The following is a 25,292-nucleotide window of genomic DNA, read 5'->3' as shown; positions in this document are numbered from 1 at the left end:
ACATGTTTCTTGGATTTCACTATCATTATTTTCATGCAGGCTGAAGAAAGAGGCCGTGTCCAACTGTGGGTTGACAATTTGGTTGCTGTAAGATCAACCAAAGGTCATTTTGCACTTCTTTACCGCGATCTAAGAAGGTATATGTTTTGGATACAATCTTTCATTGTCACTGCCCCTGAGGTTCTGTTGGGTAGGCCAGTCATGGTGTACGAGTTAGAGATATTTTCGCAGATTTTTTCTGGACTTCTGAAGGGGCTGTGCCTTTGCAATACTCCTGTGTTGGTGGTGTGCAGCCTACCCAGCAGTAATCCGTCTCATGTCCAAACAGTAGGCTATTCTGTCAATGATACTCCTATGGATTGCTAAATTGTCTGTTGGATGTGCTTCCTTTTAAATAAAAAAATGCACGATGATTCTGATTTTGCCTAAGTGTGTGTATTTGAGAAATCACATGTGTGAAAAGTGAGTATGATGTTCAGGTTGGCTTTCTTTGTTCAGCACACCATAGCATATCCAACCACACAGTATTTCCTTCATGAAAGCGACCACACCGTGAACATTCTGTATTGTCCCCTTGATGCCCTTCAACATTTTGACGCCCACACATTAAAAACGGCAAAGACACAAGGCAGAGTCAGCAATTGAACTAAACTTTTATGACACGTCAACACATCACAAATAGACGCCCTGAGAACAATCAGGGATGAACTTGGACCATAAATAACCCCACAGGTACATTAGCGACCAACAACAAAAACAGAAAACCTAATGCAACGTATGGTAGCGAGGAGGGGTCAATTGGGGAAACGAAGAGGGGACAGAGGAGGAGATAGTGGTAGGAGGCATATATGACGCAGAGGTGGGAGGATGAATGTGAAGAGGTGGGAGATTGGAAGAGTAAGAGGTGGGCAAAGTGGTTGGGACATTGGAGTATGGACGGAAAGAGGAAGCAGAAGGATGTCCATGAGACCAGGGGGAAAAATATGGATGGGGCTGCAGTGAGGGTGCAGAGGCAGGAGGTGGGGCGTGCGGCACAGCGGCAGACGGGTCAGCCCTACGCCCAGTCAACGTGCGCAGGTGGAAGATGATGTCAGCCACATCGGGTAGGGGCTGGGGGGCCTCAAATATATCTGCCAGCGCATAGGCACATGTCATATATGCTGTCTGGTCGATTTTTGTCCATACCGCGACAGCGGCCAGCGAGGGAATAATCAAAATTGTGGAACTCATCCTCGGCCTCCACCCTCCGAATCATTGTTAAGGCTTGTGCCTCCACCGTGTTGCTCGTTTCCGGTGTGGCCACGCGCTTTCGCCCACACACTCGTTGCCTATGACGGGAAGGTCCTGCCGGGGGGGCTGGAGAGGTGTGTTCACGAGGAACTGCTGGGGCCGGAGTTGACTCGTGGGGCACATCTTCCTCAGTCATGTCCCCCACCACATAGTCAGACGATGCTCCCAAGGTCTGCTGCTGCACCTGGGCAAGGGCACTCACTTGCGGAGGGCGAGGTGGTACATTGCCCTGAGATCTGCAAGCAAAAAAAAGGCCACTGAGTTTTGGGAATGTTAACACATTTCTCTGACAGTTTGTAATTCGCAAATATCGCTAACATTGCTGGTTGCCATTATACACACACACGATCTGACAACAAGCTTGTGGGTAGAAACTAAAGACTCATTCTCTTCAAGAAGAGAATGAGTTACATAAGCAACGCAGAGTGATATGTCATAATGTGTATGGTCAAGGGACATTTTAGTGACGACACTGGCAAAATCCAAACAAACATGTCCACTGTAATCGACAAAGGAGGGAAATTGAAATCCGATTGATTGTAATCAGGTGGTTCATGCGCTCCCTTTTAACCCAGGTGTGTGTGCAAATAGAGACTTACGTTCATAGCTCCCTGCACGGAATAAGGAAAGCAAGTTCCTCATAGTGTGCAATCGTTGCGCCACGTGCCGGAGAGGAGCCACTTGCAGGTGTTTTTGACAGCTGCTTCCGGAAACGGTCGCGGACTGTCCGCCATCTGTTTCGCACATCATTTTCTGGAAAAGGAATTTTGTTTGAAAATTAGGGCATAGGGGATGAAGTAAGGTGTATCCAGAGCAATCGCTTCAAATGGCCTGTCCTGAGGATAGATCATCAATGCAACAACATCATAGGGTCAGAACTCGACTAGACAGTGGATATGGCTACGGCTGGGTTCCCACGACCTCTTTCCATGCGAAATGGAGGCATTTTACGCCTATAATTACGCCTGAAGAGACGGCTCCAATACGCTGGCAAACATCTGGCCATTGCTTTCAATGGGCATATGTGTGTCAACGCTTTCAAGACGTACTTTCTGACGTAAATCGGGGTGTCAAACGCACGATTTACGGCCGTAAATAGGCCATGTGAACATACCCTTACAGTTGGAAGAAAGTGGTCAACAACTTCGCACATGTCATAGTGACATGACAGAAGTTGGTGTATGGTTTAGCTAGCCAGGAAAGGCCAAAGATTTGAATAGACATTTCAGCATTCAAATGATGCAAAACAACGTTAGCATACAGTGTTTAAAACGATCTGCATTACAACCTATATGCAAACTTACCAATCACTCCCTGCTCTCTCTCCAGCATCCCATTCCACTCGGGGTACAGACCGCGACACACGTAGGTCCATCCGTCCTCACGTGCATTACGGTCACTATAACCAGCACTTGAGGTGTCCCATATTTCTGGCCTATTATGCACCTACAAAAGAAATACACAGTGCATATTGCAGTTTGTTTTGTACTTAGGATTAACGTTGGATCTGTTACATGTTGATCTGCCTTTGAATATGTAATTACTGCAGGTGCTGCTAGTGATAAACCATACATACTAGTCCACTTTAAACAACATGACATAAACATATACATGTACTTACCAGATTTATCAGTGCGGAAACTTCCATGTCCATGCGCCTATATCTTGACATTGCACACTGGGTTCTGACTTTTCAGTCTCTTCTTGGATATTACTGTCAGGCTGCAAGCCGAAAATGGCGGCTTCCTTTCCTCTACAGAATGATGTCATATCCTGCTCCTGCTTGAAATCCGCACCGCAACACACCCGAAATCCGCACCACACATAACATGTGCGGATTCGATTGCGGAATTTTGACTCTCCATTGAAGTCAATGGAGAAATTCCGCCATGAGTCCGCAACCAGTCCGCCACAACTCCGCAACAGCCATTGCATGCTGCGGACACCAAATTCCGCACCGCAGCCTATGCTCCGCAGCGGAATTTTCCGCATCGTCTAAACGAACACTACTAAATAGAAGTGGAAGTCAATGGAGAAACGGCTCCGCTGCGGATTAACGCTGCGGAGTGTCCGCAGCGGAATTCAAGAGCAATTCCGCCACGTGTGGCTTTGCCCTTAGGGTTGTCATGATACCAGAATTTGGACTTCGATACCGATACTTTGTGTAGTATTGCGATTCTCGATACCAAAACGATACTTTGCCAACAATAGTAAGGCTGGGTTCACACGTGGCGGAATTTCACTTAAATTCCGCTGCGGACACTCCGCAGCGTTAATCCGCAGCGGTGCCGTTTGTCCATTGACTTACACTTTAATTTAGCAGTGTTCGTTTAGACGAGGCATAAAATTCCGCTGCGGAGCATAGGCTGCGGAGCGGAATTTGGTGTCCGCAGCATGCTCTGTCTGTTGCGGAGCAGTGGCGGACTCATGGCGGAATTTCTCCATTGACTTCAATGGAGAGTCAAAATTCCGCAATGAAGTCCGCAGATCTTATGTGTGCTGCGGAGCGTATTGGTTTTACTACCATGACATTTCTTCATTCTGGCTGGACCTATGTATTTCTAGGTCTACAGCCAGACTGAGGAAGTCAATGGGGCTCCCGTAATGACGGGAGCGTTGCTAGGAGACGTCAGTAAATAGTCACTGTCCAGGGTGCTGAAAGAGTTAAGCGATCGGCAGTAACTGTTTCTGCACCCGGGACAGTGACTACCGATCTCAATATACACGTATCTGTTAAAAAATATATAAGTTCATACTTACCGAGAACTCCCTGCGTCTGTCTCCAGTCCGGCCTCCCAGGATGACGTTTCAGTCTAAGTGACGGCTGCAGCCAATCACAGGCCAAGCACAGGCTGCAGCGGTCACATGGACTGGCGCGTCATCCAGGGAGGTCGGGCTGGATGCCGAAAGAGGGACGCGTCACCAAGACAACGGCCGGTAAGTATGAAAATCGTTTACTTTCACTAGGGAAAGTGCTGTCCCTTCTCTCTATCCTGCACTGATAGGGAGAAGGGAAGTACTTTTCCCGCAGTCCGCAGCAGCTAGTCCGCATCAATGTACTGCACATTTTGTGCAGATCCGCAGCAGAATCTGCAACGCAGATTCTGTGCGGCATTGATGCGGACAGTTGCGGAGGAAATCCGCCACGTGTGGTCATGCCCTAATAAGAAAAAAGTTCTTCCATTTTCTAATGTGAGGCACGTGGTGTGATGAATTTTCAACCTCCACGTGCCTCACATATGGTATAATATAATATTATAGTAATTAACCCCATCATGTTCCTCAGTCATAATGGACAACATATTGGTTTATTGTGTGAAGTACATGATGGGGTTAATTACTATTAATGTGAGGCACATGGAGGTACAAAATTCATAATACCTCGTGCCTCACATTAATAAGTGAAAGAAAGCCGTTTTTATTTTATTACAGAGTAAATATGAATGACGCTATAAATGTGTTATTACATTCGCGACGATAACAAATATATGTATATTTTATGTATTGAGACTTATTTTAATATTTATTGTAAAAAAAAATTGTGTATTTTTTTTATTTAACATTACTTTATTTATTTTTTACTTTTTTATTTTTTAACTTTAATGTCCTGGCATATATCTATATACTGATAGTACACTTGCAGTTGTTCAGATATACTTAAGTATGCCCTAACAACAGAAAACATGGTCAGACAGCTCTGGGGTCCTTCAATGGACCCTGGGCTGTTTGCCCATATATGGTATGTCCCTCGGTCGCGTCACAGGGATTGCCTGTGACGCAATCTAAAGGGCATCCCCCTTCTCATTTTCCCCTTGAGTGCTGCGGTCAGCTTTGATCGCAGCATTCAAGGGAATAGTGGCAGAGATGAGAGGTTTCTCTCATCTCCGCCATTAGAGCGGGACTGCTGCTGTGTAATACAGCTATTGGCCCGCTCCTAACAATAAGAAGTGCGCGCACGTCCTAGATCAGCATGATGTGATGTGACCGGCGCAGGCACTGAAGACAGAACATGGGGGTGTTTTGAAGTGTGCCTCTATGATCTCTCTTCAGTGCCGGCAATCATTAGTGCAAGGCTGGTCACATCACACTGACCACACGCACACTCAGTGGCATGACTCGCATTCTACGCTGCTTCCGTAACTGCCATTCACTACTATGGGACTTCCGGAAGCGTCATAGCTCAGCAAGCTACGCTGTTTTCGTAACTCCCGACCATATAGTAAGTGGCCAGGAGGCAGCGGGAGCAGAAAAAGGTAGAACAGGGTTTAGGGAGCCCCGTACTAGAGATAGGTGCGTGTCCCAGAGGTGGGAGCAGCATCTATCTGATATTTATGACATGTCCTCGGGAAAACCCCTTTTAAGGCTCTATTCACACAACCGTTTTTTACCTCCATGTGACCGCTGTTTTTTTAATGGTCGCCACACGGCTGTATTAAAATCTGTTAATCTGAAGTCCCCGAGCAGAGCATCAGCTAGCGCTGTGCCCAGGGACTCAAGCACTGCTCCTGACGTCACTGTCCATATAGAAGTTTTCCCAGGGCTGGAATCCCAGCCTCTATTAGCGCTCTGCCTGGGGATTCTGACTCTGGGGAAGCCCCTGACATCACTGTCCATATATAGACAGTGACGTCAGGAGCTTTCCCTGGACCGTAGTCCCGAGTCAGAGCCTGTACTAGCACTCTGCTCGAGGACTCCAGCACTGCTCCTCACACCACTATCCATATATGGGCAGTGACGTCAGAAGTTTCCCATCGCTCCAGCGCTGGACCCAGGAAAGGGAAGTATAATAATTGTTTTGCTTTTATGTGTTACTGATTATTTATTTTTTGTGTTTTTTGACAGGTTAAGTTGTTGGACTACTTCGGATTCGAAGACTACTTCAAAGACAGCGTTTTGTTTTTGTTTTTTTAAATTCTTTATTTTCATGACCTAAAAGATCCAGTTTACAGATCAGAAGGGATACACAGTATACAATAACAAAAAGAATATAAAAACAATATACATGGGAAATTATACTATTCAGAAGAGCAAGCTCACGTAGGTGAGTGATAAGATTTTCTGCAGTCAAATACCAAATGGAGCAAAAATCTAAAGAAACAGGACGAATATAAGGAGGAGGGAGGAGGAGGCAATGAAGAGAATGATAAGAAAGAAAGGAATATAGTACTACATATTGAAGCATGCCGCATCACCACGAAAGAACCTTACTCGGGTCGCTGATCAGGACTCATCTCCCGAAGGATGTCTTTGTATGTATCAGAACTCTGAAAGATAATCCATGGAGTCCATGTTTGGCAGAATTTATCATGTGAGTCATGGATGGTGGAGGTCGTCTTCCATATGCATGTGGTCGTTGACCTTAGAAATCCAGAGGGACAGAGCAGGAGGAGAGGAATTTTTCCATTTTAATGGAATGCAATGACGTGCTGCCATCACTAGAAAGTGAAGCAGTGAGCGTTTGTATATATCAACAGGAATGTCGCAGTGATGGAGGAGGAAGAAAGCTGCATCCATAAGAATGCCTGTGTCTGTGACCTCGCAGATCACCCTCTTAACTCCATCCCAATACGGAACTAGAAGAGGGCATGACCAAAAGGTGTGGAGGAGGGTACCATCCTCCAATCCACATCTCCAACAAAGGGGAGATGTTGTAGGAAGGAGGCGGTGCAGACGAACCGGAACCCTGTACCAACGAGATAGTAGTTTGAAACTGGCTTCTTGATAACGGGAGCTGATTGAGGTCTTGTGGGCCATGGTGAGGATGCGTGTTCGTTACCCGGTTGAGAGGGAAATGCTCAAATCAATCTCCCATTGTGAGAGGTAGTCAGGGAGAGGGAGATCAGGAGGATTTTGAAGTAGGGTGTAAATTGTCGACAACGTGTGTCGAATCAGATCAGTACCAACACGCAAATCTTCCAAAGGTGTCATGTCAATTTGATATAAAGAAGGAGATGAAATGGAGGAACAAAAATTGTGAAGTTGAAGGGATCTCCAATGATCCAAGGGCTGTAGGTCAGGTAGCTGAGACAGATCAGAAATAGAGAGCCAATCTGCACCACTCAGGAAATGAGCTGCTGTGAACTTGCCTGAGACGAACCAGGATCGAAAGACTGGGTCTGTCAGTCCTGAGGAGAAAAAAGGGTTCCCCAAAATGGGGTACATTGAGGAGTGAACTGGACCTCACCGATGAGATGGAGCAACATAACAGAGTAGGGCCAATAGTAGGGTGTTGGCGAAGGGGTTTGAGTTGGGTACGGTCCAGCCATGGGATAACAGCAAGGGGAACCGTAGAGAAATTTTGCTCCAAACTCACCCACGGTTTGAAGAGAGCGTCTACACCAGTCAACTATCCGCGCGAGGTGGGACGCAATATAGTAAGTTCTAACATCAGTAAGGCTGGGTTCACACGAGCATGTTACGTCCGTAATGGACGGAACATATTTTGGCCGCAAGTCCCGGACCGAACACACTGCAGGGAGCCGGGCTTCTAGCATCATAGTTATGTACGATGCTAGGAGTCCCTGCCTCTCCGTTCAACTACTGTCCCATACTGAAAACAAGATTACAGTCTGGGACAGTTGTCCTGCAGCGAGGCAGGGACTCCTAGCATCGTACATAACTATGATGCTAGGAGCCCGGCTCCCTGCAATGTGTTCGGTCCGGGACTTGTGGGCGAAATACGGACGTAACATGCTCGTGTGAACCCAGCCTAAGAGCTAGGCCCCCTGACTCTTTAATTCTACACAAAAGTGTGTGTTTGAGTCTAGAAGATTTACCATTCAAAACTAATGATATTTGCCGGGAATTGACCGCTTTGAAAAACGATAGTGGGGTGACTATAGGAAGAGCCTGGAACAGGTACAAGATCCTAGGAAGGGTATTCATTTTGAATATGGTGTCGTCCCATCCATGTGAAGGTACCTTTCATCCACCTCGAGCAGTCCAACTTTATTTCGGCAAGGAAAGGAGGGAAATTTATGCTGAATAGTTCTTTCAAGTCAGCTGGGATGTTAACCCCAAGATATTTGAGGGTTCCATTTAAAGCTAAGGGAATGTTCCAAGCAGAGTAAGAGAGGGGAGGGGAGAGAGATGTTCATTGCTTCCGATTTAGCGAACCTTATTTTGAAATTAGGCAGTTTAGAAAATCATTGGAATTCCTGCATGAGGTTTGGGAGGGATATGGATGGGTTGGTCAAAAAAAATTATAAATCATCCACATACGCTGCAACCTTATCCACCGTATCACCTGCCTGCAGCCCCTTAATGTCAGGGTTTGCACGAACATGACGAAGAAAAGGCTCCAAGGTCAGAATGAAAATTAAAGGGTATGAGTGGTATATTAGATACTAAGCTTAGCCTTGTGGATAAGGTTAATTACCTTCGTTGTGTTGTCACATGCCTCTCTACCTGAGAACCATGAATCCAGCCTGATCCGTGTGAACGATATCCCTCAGCAACGGTGCCAAATGCACAGCAAGAATCTTTGCAAAGAGCTTGATGTCTGCGTTGAGAAGAGAAATCGGTCTGTAACTTGCGCATTGTGAGGGGTCCTTCCCGGGTTTAGGAATCACTGCTATGTGTGCACTATTTGCATCAGAGGGGATGGCTGATGAGGTGGAAAAAGAATTGAAGGAAGTTAAGAAATGTGGACTCAAAGCATCAAAAAATCTTTTGTAGAGAATGTTTAAGGGCATAAGACAGCTCCTGCAAGGAAATTGGAGCTTCCAAAACAGTGAGATTGTCTTCTGATAAGGAAGGAAAGCCAGAGTCTGCAATGTAGGCTTTAATATCTGATCGGAAAATACAGTGGTTTTTTTTCTCAATAAAATGGTTAACGAGGGTTGTGTGGGTGTTTTTTATTTTAATAAAATATATATTTTTTTTCTCTCTGTTTTTAACTATATTACTACCGCCTTAGTAATGGCCGCTGTGTGATTGACCGCATCCATTACTAAGGACGGGCTTAGTGTTAGCTGGTGCAGAGCCTGACACTAACCCCCCATTATTAACCCGTTACCCCCCGCCACCAGGGGTACCGGGAAGAGCCAGGTACGATCCAATACCCAACTATCTGTAGTGATGGTTGTGTAATGGGGTGGCTACATGCTGGTATTATTAGGCTGGGAAAGCCCAAACACCATGGTGTCACGGCGCAGGTTGTGAACCCACTGGGCCGTACCGCGTAGCGGGATAGCAGCTGGCCAACTAGGTAAAAAACAATGTCTATAGTCCAGAACGGGTACCTGCGGCAATGTAGACAGCAGCGGTGACACCACTTGACTCTCAATGTAGATGGCACAGTAGATGGAGCGGAAGACATGACTTGACACTCACTGTAAATGGCACAGTAGATGCAGCGGAAGACACGACTTGACTTTCACTGTAGATGGCACAGAGGCACGGTAGCACGGGATACAGGATACAGGCAGCAGGAACAGGTAACACTGGAACTGGAAAACACTGGGAGACCATTTGCAAGACAAACTATAGGTAGACAACAATGCTCAGGCATGGATCAAGTGGGCAGAGCCCTTTTTATAGTTCAGCAGCATTCTGGGCTAATTATTGACTAATGACAGCTGGACGCGTACTGGCCCTTTGAGGCCGTGCACGCGCGGGCACATGCGCCCTGCGGGAAACAGTCCCAGTGAGTGCCAGCGTCTCCCTGGAGGGAGATGTCGCAGAGAACACAGATGTCCATGGTCGGCGCCGTCAGAGGGTAAGTCTGAACGACGGCCCTCGGCCATAGACGTTACACATGCCAATTCCCATCCTGGTAATGCTAGCCTGCTGCTGTGTTGTATCTGGCTAGTTATGAAAAATGGGGACCGCACCTCATGTAAATGTATAATCAGAAAAAAATTACATGGGGTCAACCCCATTTTTGAGAACTAGCCAGATACAACATAGCAGCAGCAGGCTAGCATTACCAGGGTGGAAAGGGCCACGATTTTTGGGCTTTCCCAGCCTACTAACACCAGCCTGCGGCCGCCCCAGTGCCCGACCATCACTGCAGATGGTCAGGTACTAGATCGTACCCGGCTCTTCCCAGTACCCCTGGTGGCGGTGGATACCGGGGTGATAATGGGGGTTAGTGTTAGTGTTAGCCGGTAGAAAGGCCAAGCTCCAGCCTTAGTAATGGACGCTAAGGCAAAAAACAGACAACCCTTGTTAACCATTTTATTGAGAATTACAAAAACCACGCTGTAATCGAAGTAGTCCTCGAATCCGAAGTAGTTTAACAACCCAAACGGTAAAACACAAAAAAAAAAATTAGTAACACATAAAAAAGCAAAGAAATTGTTCCACTTACGTTTCCGGTGTCCAGCGCTGGAGCCGCAATGTCAGCGAGCTACGCTGTTACCGTAACTTCAGGAGTTATAGGGGGCATCAGCACTTAAAGTCCCCAGGGCGGCATCTCCCCTCTGGCCCCCCACGCAACCTCTGCCTCCTATGCCCCTCTCCCCTCCTCCCACAGAGCCTCTGCCACAATCTGTGACCTCCGCCACAAGTAAAGGTTCAAAATCCTCTTCAGTGTACCGCTTCCACTTGCTGTTCGGCATTTTACCGGACAATATTCGCTGCATTCTGCACTATTTTTGTCACGATTTATTTTCCCTGAAGCTTCTAAGGCGTCTTTCACACCATGGTATTTCTATCAGTTTACTGTATGTGGCGGGAAAGCTCCTGACGCTTAAATGGATCCATAGACCCCATACACCCAACATTTATTTTTTTGCTACGTGGAATAGCTTTAAAGGTTGCGCTATTCCATGCATATGCATGTGTTTTAGTTTTAACATGGACGCCTATGGAGGACGGATAGCAGAGACATCCGTTTTTAAACCGTTTAATGCATTACCTGGGAGCTTTATCAGCAGGGGCGTAGCTAAAGGCTCATGGGCCCAGATGCAAAAATTCTTACTGCCCCCCCCCCGCAAACTCCTCATGGCCGACGGTCCGCAGCTTTCAGCTGCATCGCTGGGTCTCCTAAGTGACCCAACAATGCAGCACTAGCAGCCGGGGGCGTCACTAAGGCTGGGTTCACACACCCTATTTACGGACGTAATTCGGGCGTTTTAGCATTGAATTACGTCCGAAAATGCGGCTCAAAAGCGTTGGCAAACATCTGCCCATTCATTTGAATGGGTCTTACTATGTTCTGTGCCGACGGTCATTTTTTTTTATGCGCCGCTATCAAAAGGTGGCGCGTAAAAAAAGACGCCCGCGTCAAAGAAGTGGCTGTCACTTCTTCAGACGTAAATGGAGCCGTTTTCCATGGACTCCATAGAAAAACAGCTCCAATTACGTCCGTAATGGACGCAGCGAAAGACGCCTGCACATGCCATTACGGCTGAAATTACGGTGCTGTTTTCTCCTGAAAACAGCACCGTAATTTCAGCCGTAACAGACGCTGCCGTGTGAACATACCCTCAGGGCTTAAAATGTCAGGGAAATAGCCCCAATACATATGTGTCCGCCCAAAAAAATGTGTTTATAGGAGACAGCATAGCATATCTATAGCACTACGACCCTATAAACTATGGATAGTATTAGATACAGTGGCTCAGCAGACAGTATCACACATGATAGGATTAGATACAGTGGCTCAGAAGGCAGCATCACACATGATAGGATTAGATACAGTGGCTCAGAAGGCAGTACCACACATGATAGGATTAGATACAGTGGCTCAGAAGGCAGTATCACACATGATAGGATTAGATACAGTGGCTCAGCAGACAGTATCACACATGATCGGATTAGATATAGGGCCCAGCAGACAGTATCACACAAGATACGATTAGATACAGGGCCCAGCAGACAGTATCACACATGATTGGATTAGATACACAGCTCAGCAGACAGTATCACACATGATTGGATTAGATACACAGCTCAGGAGACAGTATCACACATGATTGGATTAGATACAGGGCCCAGCTCGCTGACATTGCGTCTCCAGCGCTGGACCCAGGACAGGTAAGAATAATAATTTTGCTTCTTTATGTGCTACTGATTATTTTTGTGTGTTTGTGTTTTTTTACAGGTTCGGTTGTTGGACTTCGGATTCGAGGACTTCAATGACGGTGTTTTTTTTATTCTCAATAAAATGGTTAATGAGGGTTGTGTTTTTTTATTTTAATAAAATATTTTTTCTATGTGCTTGTATCTTTTTAAACTTTATTATTACCGCCTTAGTAATGGCCGCTGGCTGATTGACAACCTCCATTACTAAGGCGAGGCTTAATGTTAGCCGGTGCAGAGGCTACACTAACCCCCATTATTACCCCGGTACCCACCGCCACCAGGAGTACTGGGAAGAGCCGGGTACGAACCAGTACCCGACCATCTGTAGTGACGGGCAGGCACCGGGGTGGCCGCAGGCTGGTAGTATTAGGCTGGGGAAGGCCAAAAACAGTGGCCCTTCCCACCCTTGTAATGCTGTCTGCTGCTGCTGTTGTATCTGGCTGGTTATGAAAATTGGGGGGGACCCCACATCGTTCTTTCCAATTATTTTTTATTTTTTAAAATGACGTGGGGTCCCCCCCATTTTTCATAACCAGCCAGATACAATAAAGCAGCAGCAGCCTAGCATCACCAGGGTAGGAAGGGCCACTGTTTTTGGCCTTTCCCCTCCTGATAATACCAGCCTGCTGCCACCCCAGTGGCCGACCATCACTACAGATGGTCAGGTACTGGATCGTACCCGGCTCTTCCCAGCACCCCTGGTGGCGGTGGGTACCGGGGTAATAAAGGGGGTTAGTGTTAGCCTCTGCATCGGCTAACACTAAGCCCCGCCTTAGCAATGGATGCTGTCAATCAGCCGGCGGCCATTAATAAGGCGGTAGTAATAAAGTTTAAAAAAAAACACAAAGACATAGAAAAAATATTTTATTGAAATAAAAAAAAAACCCACACAGCCCTCGAAGTAGTCCTGGAATCCGACGTAGTCCAACGACCGAACCTGTAAGAAAACACACAAAAAATAATTAGTAACACGTGTGTTAGACTTAGATACAGGGCCCATGTGTGATACTGTCTGTGGGACCCTGTATCTAAGCCTACCACAACGTAGGCTTAGATACAGGGTCCAGCAGACAGTAATCTTATACAGTATAAGATTACTGTGTGCTGGGGCCCTGTATCTAAACCTACAGTGTGGTAGGCTTATATACAGGGCCCATCAGACAGGATCACACATGGGCCATGTATCTAAGCCTACCATGTGATTGGCTTAGATACAGGGCCCAGCAGACAGGATCACGCATGGGCCATGTATCTAAGCCTACCATGTGATTGGCTTAGATACAGGGCCCAGCAGACAGGATCACGCATGGGCCATGTATCTAAGCCTACCATGTGATTAGCTTAGATACAGGGCCCAGCAGACGGATCACACAATCTGTGATCCTGTCTCATGGGCCCCCTAAGCCTGCTACATCGTAGGCTTAGGGGTTGTACAGTCCCTAAACATTGATGGCCTATCCTCAGGATAGGCCATCAATAGCTGATGTGTCTCTCGGGACCCGCAAATCAGCTGTTTTGAAGGGGCCGCAGCACTCGTACGAGAGCTGCTTCCCCTTCATTTTAACTACTCGCCCACACTGAATCGGCGACATGGATTCACAGTGTGACCGGAATAAAGTGACAGGAATGAAGGGGAGCAGCTCTCGTACGAGTGCTGCGGCCCCTTCAAAACAGCTGATTGGTGGGTCCCGGGAGTCAGACCCCGCCAGTCAGGGCTAACCTTACCTTCCTCTTCGGCCGCGGCGGGAGTTCTGTCGTCTCGATGCTGGGCCATGTATCTAACCGCCGTCAGCTTTCTCAAGCTTTCTCAAACGTGCATCGGGGGCGGTCAGTGTGGAGTGTTCCTGCGTGCTTCCTATCATGCAGTCCATGGGTTTGTGCAATATCCTTTATTTATAAAGCATGGTCTTTGTTTTGGGTGCAACTTGGAGCTTTAGCTGTATACTCTTATATGCATGCACAATTGTGTGCTCTTCTGTTAGGCTCTAAATATATTTATGTACCGTATATATCGGCGTACAAGACGACTTTTTACACCCTTAAAAAAATGTCAAAAGTGTGGGGTCGTCTTATATGCCGGATATTGTCTACATTAGGGATGCACGTTGCAGCCGCACAGCTCAGTATAGTAACACATGAATGTATGGGAGCGCGGCTGCGGCTGTGTAATTCAGCCACAGCCCCGCTCCTGAGTCATGATAAGTTCGCGGGGTCAGGATGATGCAATGCGGCCAGCGCTGCACTAATGAGCGGCGGCACTGGAGATAGAACATGGCGGGCGCGCTACAAAACACCCCCATGTTCTGTCTTCAGTGCCTGAACTGCCGCTCATTAGTGCAGCGCCGGCCGCATCACCTCATGCTGACCGCGCGCGCACTTCCTGTCAGGAGCGGGGCAATGGCTGTATTACACAGCCACAGCCCCGCTCTATAACGGCGGAGATCAGAGAAACCGCTCATCTCCGCCGTTATTCCCCTGAATGCTGCGATCACAGCTGACTGCAGCATTCAGGGGAAAGTGAGAAGGGGGGATGCCCCTGGATCGCGTCACAGGGAATTCCTGTGACGCGATCGAGGGCCATACCATATATGGGCAGACAGCCCAGGGTCTATTGATGGACCCCAGGGCTGTCTTACCATATTTCATGTTGTTAGGACATACCCAAGTATGTCCTAACAACTGCCTGTGTATTATCCGTCCACAGGTTAATGTACTGGCACATATCTGATATATGTCAGTACATTAAATTTTAAAAATAAAGTAAAAACAAAGTATTGTTAAATTTAAAAAAAAATACACCTTCACCTTTTTTACAATAAACATTAAAATAAGTCTCAATACATAAAATACACACATTCAGTAATGGCGCGGACAACAATGTTTTTGCATCATTTATGATGTGTACGCTGTAAAAAAATGAACTAAACACGGCTTTCATTCACTTATTAATGTGAGGCGCGAGGTGCGATGAATTTACCCTTTATGTTCCTCACATTAATAGTAATTAACCCCATCATGTACCTCGCACATTAACCCAATATGACTGAGAAACATGATGGGATTAATTGCTATAAATGTGAGGCGCGTTCAAAATTCATCACACGTCGCGCCTCACATCAGAAAACGGAAGAATTTTTTTTTTATTACTGTTGGCAAAAGTATCGAAATTGGTATCGAAATCGCAATACTAAACGAAGTATCGGTATCGAAGTCCAAATTCTGGTATCGTGACATCCCTAGTCTACATATTGTCTACACACAGGTTGTGTGTTACCTTGTGAGCCTGCAGTCCGGTACACAGGCTCCCGGGATGCACGGAATCCGCCACGGATCTGAGGGAAGCCGGTATTAGCCGCCAGGGAACATCTCTGTAAGATCCTCTGGCCCGCCCTTTCCTCTCATTCCCTGCCTCTCAGATCTCATAGTTACATAGTTACATAGTTACATAGTTAGTACGGCTGAAAAAAGACACATGTCCATCAAGTTCAACCAAGGGAAGGGAAAAGGGAAGGAAAAATTTCTACACATAGGAGCTAATATTTTTTTGTTCTAGGAAATTATCTAACCCTTTTTTAAAGCCATCTACTGTCCCTGCTGTGACCAGCTCCTGCGGTAGGCTATTCCATAAATTCACAGTTCTCACTGTAAAGAAGCCTTGTCGCCTCTGCAGCTTGAACCTTTTTTTCTCCAGACGGAGGGAGTGTCCCCTTGTTTTTTGAGGGGGTTTTACAAGGAACAGGATTTCACCATATTTTTTGTATGTGCCATTAATATATTTATATAAGTTAATCATGTCCCCCCTTAGTCGTCTTTTTTCAAGGCTAAATAGGTTTAATTCTTTCAATCTTTCCTCATAACTTAAATTCTCCATGCCCCTTATTAGCTTCGTTGCTCTTCTTTGTATTTTTTCCAACTCCAGGGCATCCTTTCTATGAACTGGAGCCCAGAACTGAACTGCATATTCTAGATGAGGCCTCACTAATGCTTTGTAAAGTGGCATTATTACATCCCTGTCCCGCGAGTCCATGCCTCTTTTAATACACGACAATATCCTGCTGGCCTTTGAAGCAGCTGATTGACACTGCATGCTGTTATTGAGTTTATGATTTACAAGTACACCCAGATCCTTCTCAACAAGTGAATCCGCCAGTGTAGCGCCCCCTAGGACATATGATGCATGCAGGTTGTTGGTACCAAGATGCATAACTTTACATTTATCTACATTAAACTTCATTTGCCAAGTGGACGCCCAAACACTTAGTTTGTTTAAATCTGCCTGTAATTCATGAACATCTTCCATAGTCTGAACTATATTACATAGCTTGGTGTCATCTGCAAAAATAGAAATAGTGCTATTAATCCCTTCCTCTATATCATTAATAAATAAGTTGAATAATAGTGGTCCCAGCACTGAACCCTGGGGTACACCACTTATAACCGGGGACCATTCAGAGAAGGAATCATTGACCACAACCCTCTGGATACGGTCCTTGAGCCAATTCTCAATCCAATTACAAACTATATTTTCTAAACCTATAGTCCTTAATTTATTCATTAGGCGTCTATGGGGGACAGTGTCAAATGCCTTTGCAAAGTCCAAAAACACTAAATCCACAGCGGCCCCTCTGTCTAGACTTCTGCTCACCTCTTCATAAAAACAGATTAGGTTAGTTTGACAACTTCTGTCCTTAGTAAAACCGTGCTGGCTGTCACTTATAATGCTATTTATTGTCACATAATCCTGTATATAGTCCCTCAATAGCCCCTCAAACATTTTCCCCATGATGGATGTTAAGCTTACTGGTCTATAATTACCCGGGGAAGACCTAGAGCCCTTTTTGAAAATAGGCACCACATTTGCCCTGCGCCAGTCCCTTGGCACTATACCAGTCACTAGAGATTCTCTGAATATTATGAAAAGGGGGACAGAAATAACTGAACTAAGCTCTTTAAGAATTCTAGGGTGTAACCCATCTGGTCCCGGAGCCTTGTGCACATTTATTTTATTTAATTTAGCTTGGACCATCTCTACATTCATCCAATTCAGTATATCAACTGATATATTAACAGCACTGGCACCGGCTACATCAGCTGCTCTTTCTTCTGTTGTATATACAGAGCTAAAGAACCCATTTAGTAACTCTGCCTTCTCTTGATCCCCTGTGATCAACTCCCCATTACCATTATCTAGGGGTCCTACATGTTCAGACCTTGGCTTTTTTGCATTTATATGCTTGAAGAATTTTTTAGGATTTGTTTTACTATCCTTGGCCACCTGCCTTTCATTTTGTATTTTTGCTAATTTTATTACATTTTTACAGATTTTATTAAGCTCTTTATATTTTACAAAGGCTACAGCTGTGCCCTCAGATTTGTATTTTTTAAATGCCCTTTTTTTGTCATGTATTGCCCCTTTCACAGAAGGTGTAAGCCATGTGGGGTTTAATTTGAGTCGTTTATACTTATTACCTGTAGGAATAAATTTTGCACTATAATAACTCAAAGTAGATTTGAAAATCTCCCATTTATCATTTGTTCCATTATTTGACATTAGTTCTTCCCAGTCTATATCCTGAATTGCAGCCCTCATCCTGGGGAAATTGGCTTTCTTAAAATTAAATGTTTTTGCCCTCCCAGCCTGCGTTTGTTTTTTACAGTATAGGTAAAATGTAACTATATTATGATCACTGTTACCGAGGTTTTCACGAACATTGACATTCCCAACAAGATCTGCATTATTAGAAATGACCAGATCCAACAGAGCTTCACCTCTAGTCGGGTCTTCCACAAACTGGCCCATAAAATTTTCCTGCAACAGGTTGAGGAAATGTCTCCCCTTTGCAGTTGAAGCCGAACCATGACACCAATTAATATCCCGGAAATTAAAATCTCCCATTATCACTACAGTACCCGCCTGTGCAGCCCGCTCCATCTGTTTATATATCTGACCTTCCATCTCCTCAGTTATATTGGGGGGTCTATAGATTACACCAAAAGTAATTTTTTCAGTGTTTACCTCCCTTTCTAGTTCCACCCACAAGGTTTCAACCTCCTCACAGTCTTGACCCACTATTGTCTCTTTCACACTCGCCTTCATATCACTTCTCACATACAGACATACACCACCACCTTTCCTATTTGTCCTGTCTTTCCGAAAAAGTGTAAAACCCTGTAGATTTACAGCCCAGTCATGTGAAGAGTCCAGCCATGTTTCAGCAACACCAACTATATCTATATTTTCTTCCAGTATCAAGGCCTCCCGCTCCCCCATTTTGCTTGCTAGACTTCTGGCATTTGTGAACATACACTTTAACTTGCCTGTCAGTTTTTCACTTTTATTATCAGAAATGTGATTTGACATTAATCGGTCCTTTTTATTTACACTGATGTTTTGTAACGAAAGGATCTCCTTATCTTGTTGTCTAGCCCTCTCCCCACATTCTGTTTCTCCCCCCACCAATATAGTCTGACCCCTCTCTAACCTGGCTACCCCTTTTTTTTCTACATTGACCTCCCTCCTCAGCCCTAGTTTAAATACTCCGCCACCCCAGCTAGAATTCTCTCCCCCAGCACAGCGGACCCCCTTCCATTTAGGTGCAAATCATCTGCAGAATACAGTTTGTACCCCAATGAAAAGTCAGCCCAGTGCTCTAGGAACCCAAATCCTTCTCCTCTACACCAAGACTTCAGCCATGCATTTAACTCCCTAAGCTCCCGCTGTCTTTCCTGTGATGCGCATGGCACAGGCAGTATTCCTGAGAATACAACCTTGGAGGTCCTTCCCTTCAGCTTGTAGCCTAGTTCTTTAAAATTATTCTTAAGGCTCCTCCACCTACCATTTATTCTGTCGTTGGTACCGACATGGACCACGACAGCTGGATCATCACCAGCCCCTCCCAGCAATTTGTCCACCCGTTCCACCACATGCCGAACCCTGGCACCAGGGAGACAGCAAACCATTCGGTTGAGGCGGTCTTGGCGACAAATTATTCTATCCGTCTTCCTGATTATAGAATCCCCTACGACTATCAATTGTCTTGGCTTGCCTGCATTACCATCCCGCCGACTACTAGCTGGGCTGTTCTCCCGGCTGTTAGGGAGATCAGTATCCACTAGGGCTGCCTTTTCTGAGACTGACACCCTCGCATCATCACCCAACGTGGCAATTTTGCTTGGAATGCCAGAAACCGGATCGGCCTTCCTTGTCTTTGACCCCTTTCTACTGCCCCTAACTACATTAACCCAGCTACTTACCTGATCCTGCTCACCCATGTCTTCACCCTCCAGTTGTAACCCACTAACTGCATGCTCTGTGAGCAGCAAGCTCCGCTCAAAATTGTCTATCCTCCTCAGTGTTGCATTCTGCTCCTCCAGATCTCTAATACGAGCTTCCAGGTGAACAACATGCTCACATCTGCCACAGAGATATTCACCCTGGAACTCCGGCTCCAGTCGTGTATACATATGACAAACTGTGCACTGAAGAAAACCTCCAATCTTGCTATCCATTATCCAAGTTACACCAAAACAGCGAACAATTGTCGAAGAAAAAGAAGAGTACTTACTGGGGCTTCAACTCCTCTTTTCAACTCCGGTTTTAGAACTCCACTTAGTTCACAAGCCACTTAAACCACCAAGCTCAGAAAGAGCAAGCTCAAGATGAGGTCTGATGACTAATTTATACCACCTGTGTCCAGTTAACCCCTTCCCCCTCGTCAACTGCTCAGCTGGAACGAATCTGCAAGGGAAAAAAAAAAAAAAAAAATTTACAATTTTTTTTTTAAATTGTGTGAGTTTTTGCTATCTTCTATTTGCTAGCAATCAAAACAGATTCACAAACACAGAAATACAGCAACACAATACAGAAGTACAGCAACACAATCCGGTTTTAGAACTCCACTTAGTTCACAAGCCACTTAAACCACCAAGCTCAGAAAGAGCAAGCTCAAGATGAGGTCTGATGACTAATTTATACCACCTGTGTCCAGTTAACCCCTTCCCCCTCGTCAACTGCTCAGCTGGAACGAATCTGCAAGGGAAAAAAAAAAAAAAAAAAATTTACAATTTTTTTTTTAAATTGTGTGAGTTTTTGCTATCTTCTATTTGCTAGCAATCAAAACAGATTCACAAACACAGAAATACAGCAACACAATACAGAAGTACAGCAACACAATCCGGTTTTAGAACTCCACTTAGTTCACAAGCCACTTAAACCACCAAGCTCAGAAAGAGCAAGCTCAAGATGAGGTCTGATGACTAATTTATACCACCTGTGTCCAGTTAACCCCTTCCCCCTCGTCAACTGCTCAGCTGGAACGAATCTGCAAGGGAAAAAAAAAAAAAAAAAATTTACAATTTTTTTTTTAAATTGTGTGAGTTTTTGCTATCTTCTATTTGCTAGCAATCAAAACAGATTCACAAACACAGAAATACAGCAACACAATACAGAAGTACAGCAACACAATCCGGTTTTAGAACTCCACTTAGTTCACAAGCCACTTAAACCACCAAGCTCAGAAAGAGCAAGCTCAAGATGAGGTCTGATGACTAATTTATACCACCTGTGTCCAGTTAACCCCTTCCCCCTCGTCAACTGCTCAGCTGGAACGAATCTGCAAGGGAGAAAAAAAAAAAAAAAAATTTACAATTTTTTTTTTAAATTGTGTGAGTTTTTGCTATCTTCTATTTGCTAGCAATCAAAACAGATTCACAAACACAGAAATACAGCAACACAATACAGAAGTACAGCAACACAATCCGGTTTTAGAACTCCACTTAGTTCACAAGCCACTTAAACCACCAAGCTCAGAAAGAGCAAGCTCAAGATGAGGTCTGATGACTAATTTATACCACCTGTGTCCAGTTAACCCCTTCCCCCTCGTCAACTGCTCAGCTGGAACGAATCTGCAAGGGAAAAAAAAAAAAAAAAAAATTTACAATTTTTTTTTTAAATTGTGTGAGTTTTTGCTATCTTCTATTTGCTAGCAATCAAAACAGATTCACAAACACAGAAATACAGCAACACAATACAGAAGTACAGCAACACAATCCGGTTTTAGAACTCCACTTAGTTCACAAGCCACTTAAACCACCAAGCTCAGAAAGAGCAAGCTCAAGATGAGGTCTGATGACTAATTTATACCACCTGTGTCCAGTTAACCCCTTCCCCCTCGTCAACTGCTCAGCTGGAACGAATCTGCAAGGGAAAAAAAAAAAAAAAAAATTTACAATTTTTTTTTTAAATTGTGTGAGTTTTTGCTATCTTCTATTTGCTAGCAATCAAAACAGATTCACAAACACAGAAATACAGCAACACAATACAGAAGTACAGCAACACAATCCGGTTTTAGAACTCCACTTAGTTCACAAGCCACTTAAACCACCAAGCTCAGAAAGAGCAAGCTCAAGATGAGGTCTGATGACTAATTTATACCACCTGTGTCCAGTTAACCCCTTCCCCCTCGTCAACTGCTCAGCTGGAACGAATCTGCAAGGGAAAAAAAAAAAAAAAAAATTTACAATTTTTTTTTTAAATTGTGTGAGTTTTTGCTATCTTCTATTTGCTAGCAATCAAAACAGATTCACAAACACAGAAATACAGCAACACAATACAGAAGTACAGCAACACAATCCGGTTTTAGAACTCCACTTAGTTCACAAGCCACTTAAACCACCAAGCTCAGAAAGAGCAAGCTCAAGATGAGGTCTGATGACTAATTTATACCACCTGTGTCCAGTTAACCCCTTCCCCCTCGTCAACTGCTCAGCTGGAACGAATCTGCAAGGGAGAAAAAAAAAAAAAAAAATTTACAATTTTTTTTTTAAATTGTGTGAGTTTTTGCTATCTTCTATTTGCTAGCAATCAAAACAGATTCACAAACACAGAAATACAGCAACACAATACAGAAGTACAGCAACACAATCCGGTTTTAGAACTCCACTTAGTTCACAAGCCACTTAAACCACCAAGCTCAGAAAGAGCAAGCTCAAGATGAGGTCTGATGACTAATTTATACCACCTGTGTCCAGTTAACCCCTTCCCCCTCGTCAACTGCTCAGCTGGAACGAATCTGCAAGGGAGAAAAAAAAAAAAAAAAATTTACAATTTTTTTTTTAAATTGTGTGAGTTTTTGCTATCTTCTATTTGCTAGCAATCAAAACAGATTCACAAACACAGAAATACAGCAACACAATACAGAAGTACAGCAACACAATCCGGTTTTAGAACTCCACTTAGTTCACAAGCCACTTAAACCACCAAGCTCAGAAAGAGCAAGCTCAAGATGAGGTCTGATGACTAATTTATACCACCTGTGTCCAGTTAACCCCTTCCCCCTCGTCAACTGCTCAGCTGGAACGAATCTGCAAGGGAAAAAAAAAAAAAAAAAAATTTACAATTTTTTTTTTAAATTGTGTGAGTTTTTGCTATCTTCTATTTGCTAGCAATCAAAACAGATTCACAAACACAGAAATACAGCAACACAATACAGAAGTACAGCAACACAATCCGGTTTTAGAACTCCACTTAGTTCACAAGCCACTTAAACCACCAAGCTCAGAAAGAGCAAGCTCAAGATGAGGTCTGATGACTAATTTATACCACCTGTGTCCAGTTAACCCCTTCCCCCTCGTCAACTGCTCAGCTGGAACGAATCTGCAAGGGAAAAAAAAAAAAAAAAAATTTACAATTTTTTTTTTAAATTGTGTGAGTTTTTGCTATCTTCTATTTGCTAGCAATCAAAACAGATTCACAAACACAGAAATACAGCAACACAATACAGAAGTACAGCAACACAATCCGGTTTTAGAACTCCACTTAGTTCACAAGCCACTTAAACCACCAAGCTCAGAAAGAGCAAGCTCAAGATGAGGTCTGATGACTAATTTATACCACCTGTGTCCAGTTAACCCCTTCCCCCTCGTCAACTGCTCAGCTGGAACGAATCTGCAAGGGAAAAAAAAAAAAAAAAAATTTACAATTTTTTTTTTAAATTGTGTGAGTTTTTGCTATCTTCTATTTGCTAGCAATCAAAACAGATTCACAAACACAGAAATACAGCAACACAATACAGAAGTACAGCAACACAATCCGGTTTTAGAACTCCACTTAGTTCACAAGCCACTTAAACCACCAAGCTCAGAAAGAGCAAGCTCAAGATGAGGTCTGATGACTAATTTATACCACCTGTGTCCAGTTAACCCCTTCCCCCTCGTCAACTGCTCAGCTGGAACGAATCTGCAAGGGAAAAAAAAAAAAAAAAAATTTACAATTTTTTTTTTAAATTGTGTGAGTTTTTGCTATCTTCTATTTGCTAGCAATCAAAACAGATTCACAAACACAGAAATACAGCAACACAATACAGAAGTACAGCAACACAATCCGGTTTTAGAACTCCACTTAGTTCACAAGCCACTTAAACCACCAAGCTCAGAAAGAGCAAGCTCAAGATGAGGTCTGATGACTAATTTATACCACCTGTGTCCAGTTAACCCCTTCCCCCTCGTCAACTGCTCAGCTGGAACGAATCTGCAAGGGAAAAAAAAAAAAAAAAAAATTTACAATTTTTTTTTTAAATTGTGTGAGTTTTTGCTATCTTCTATTTGCTAGCAATCAAAACAGATTCACAAACACAGAAATACAGCAACACAATACAGAAGTACAGCAACACAATCCGGTTTTAGAACTCCACTTAGTTCACAAGCCACTTAAACCACCAAGCTCAGAAAGAGCAAGCTCAAGATGAGGTCTGATGACTAATTTATACCACCTGTGTCCAGTTAACCCCTTCCCCCTCGTCAACTGCTCAGCTGGAACGAATCTGCAAGGGAAAAAAAAAAAAAAAAAATTTACAATTTTTTTTTTAAATTGTGTGAGTTTTTGCTATCTTCTATTTGCTAGCAATCAAAACAGATTCACAAACACAGAAATACAGCAACACAATACAGAAGTACAGCAACACAATCCGGTTTTAGAACTCCACTTAGTTCACAAGCCACTTAAACCACCATGCGCGAGTTCAAAGAGACAGAGAGTCCTGGGTCCTGCCGCCGATGGCCATAGTGAAATGGTGAGTATATCTTAAATTCTATATTTTAAGGGTAAAAGTTGGGGGTCGTCTTATACGCCCAGTCGTCTTATACGCCGACATATACGGTACTTCTGTTGTCCAAATACTTGATCTATATGATTATCTTTTCTATAGATATCTGCATTTGTTACCACATCACAGGATGTTTATAGTATGGTAGCATATATATTGAATTATTCACGCAGCTCCTCCATACTTTCCTTTTTTAACTGTGTGCTATATTGTTTTTATATTTTGATGGCCAATGTGTTATGTATATTTCAATAAAGTTTATTTTATATTGTCATGGTACATGACTTGTGCTATGTGTGTTTCATTTTCTGGATATACTAGTAGTCTTCACAGTCTGGTATAGGTATTGATATTTGCTTTATGATTTGTGTGGACGCATTATTGTTTGGCGCATGCCAATGGTCTATACTGGTATAGGTATTCATCACTGTTACTATAGTAACAGGGGCCCGCGGCCCGAGTTACTATAGTAACTTTTTATTGATGTGGTGCGGGGGGCCGTGGGCCCCCTGGCTTCGGGGCCCGGTCGCAATTGCGACCGCTGCGACCCCTATAGCTACGCCAGTGTTTATCAGCACATACATTATATTAATAGAAATACTGTGGTGTGAAAGCCAACTGAGGCTGGGTTCACACGACCTATTTTCAGACGTAAACAAGGCGTATTATGCCTCGTTTTACGTCTGAAAATAGGGCTACAATACGTCGGCAAACATCTGCCCATTCATTTGAATGGGTTTTCCGACGTATTGTGCAGACGACCTGTAATTTACGCGTCGTCGTTTGACAACTGTCAAACGACGACGCGTATATTGACTGCCTCGGCAAAGAAGTGCAGGGCACTTCTTTGCCACGTAATTTGAGCCGTTC

At 44.3% G+C, this 25,292-nt stretch overlaps 1 pseudogene; it reads right to left on the bottom strand.

Annotated features, from left to right (window-relative positions):
• The window catches only part of LOC142750376 (uncharacterized), a 28,987-nt pseudogene extending 26,043 nt beyond the window's left edge, over positions 1 to 2,944 (bottom strand).
• Between the last annotated feature and the right edge of the window lie 22,348 nt (positions 2,945 to 25,292).

This window comes from Rhinoderma darwinii, chromosome 3, assembly GCF_050947455.1.
Source record: "Rhinoderma darwinii isolate aRhiDar2 chromosome 3, aRhiDar2.hap1, whole genome shotgun sequence".
Lineage (NCBI taxonomy): Eukaryota > Metazoa > Chordata > Amphibia > Anura > Rhinodermatidae > Rhinoderma > Rhinoderma darwinii.
Note: the sequence above shows the minus strand (reverse complement) of the source record. Positions and strands in the feature narration are given on the sequence as shown.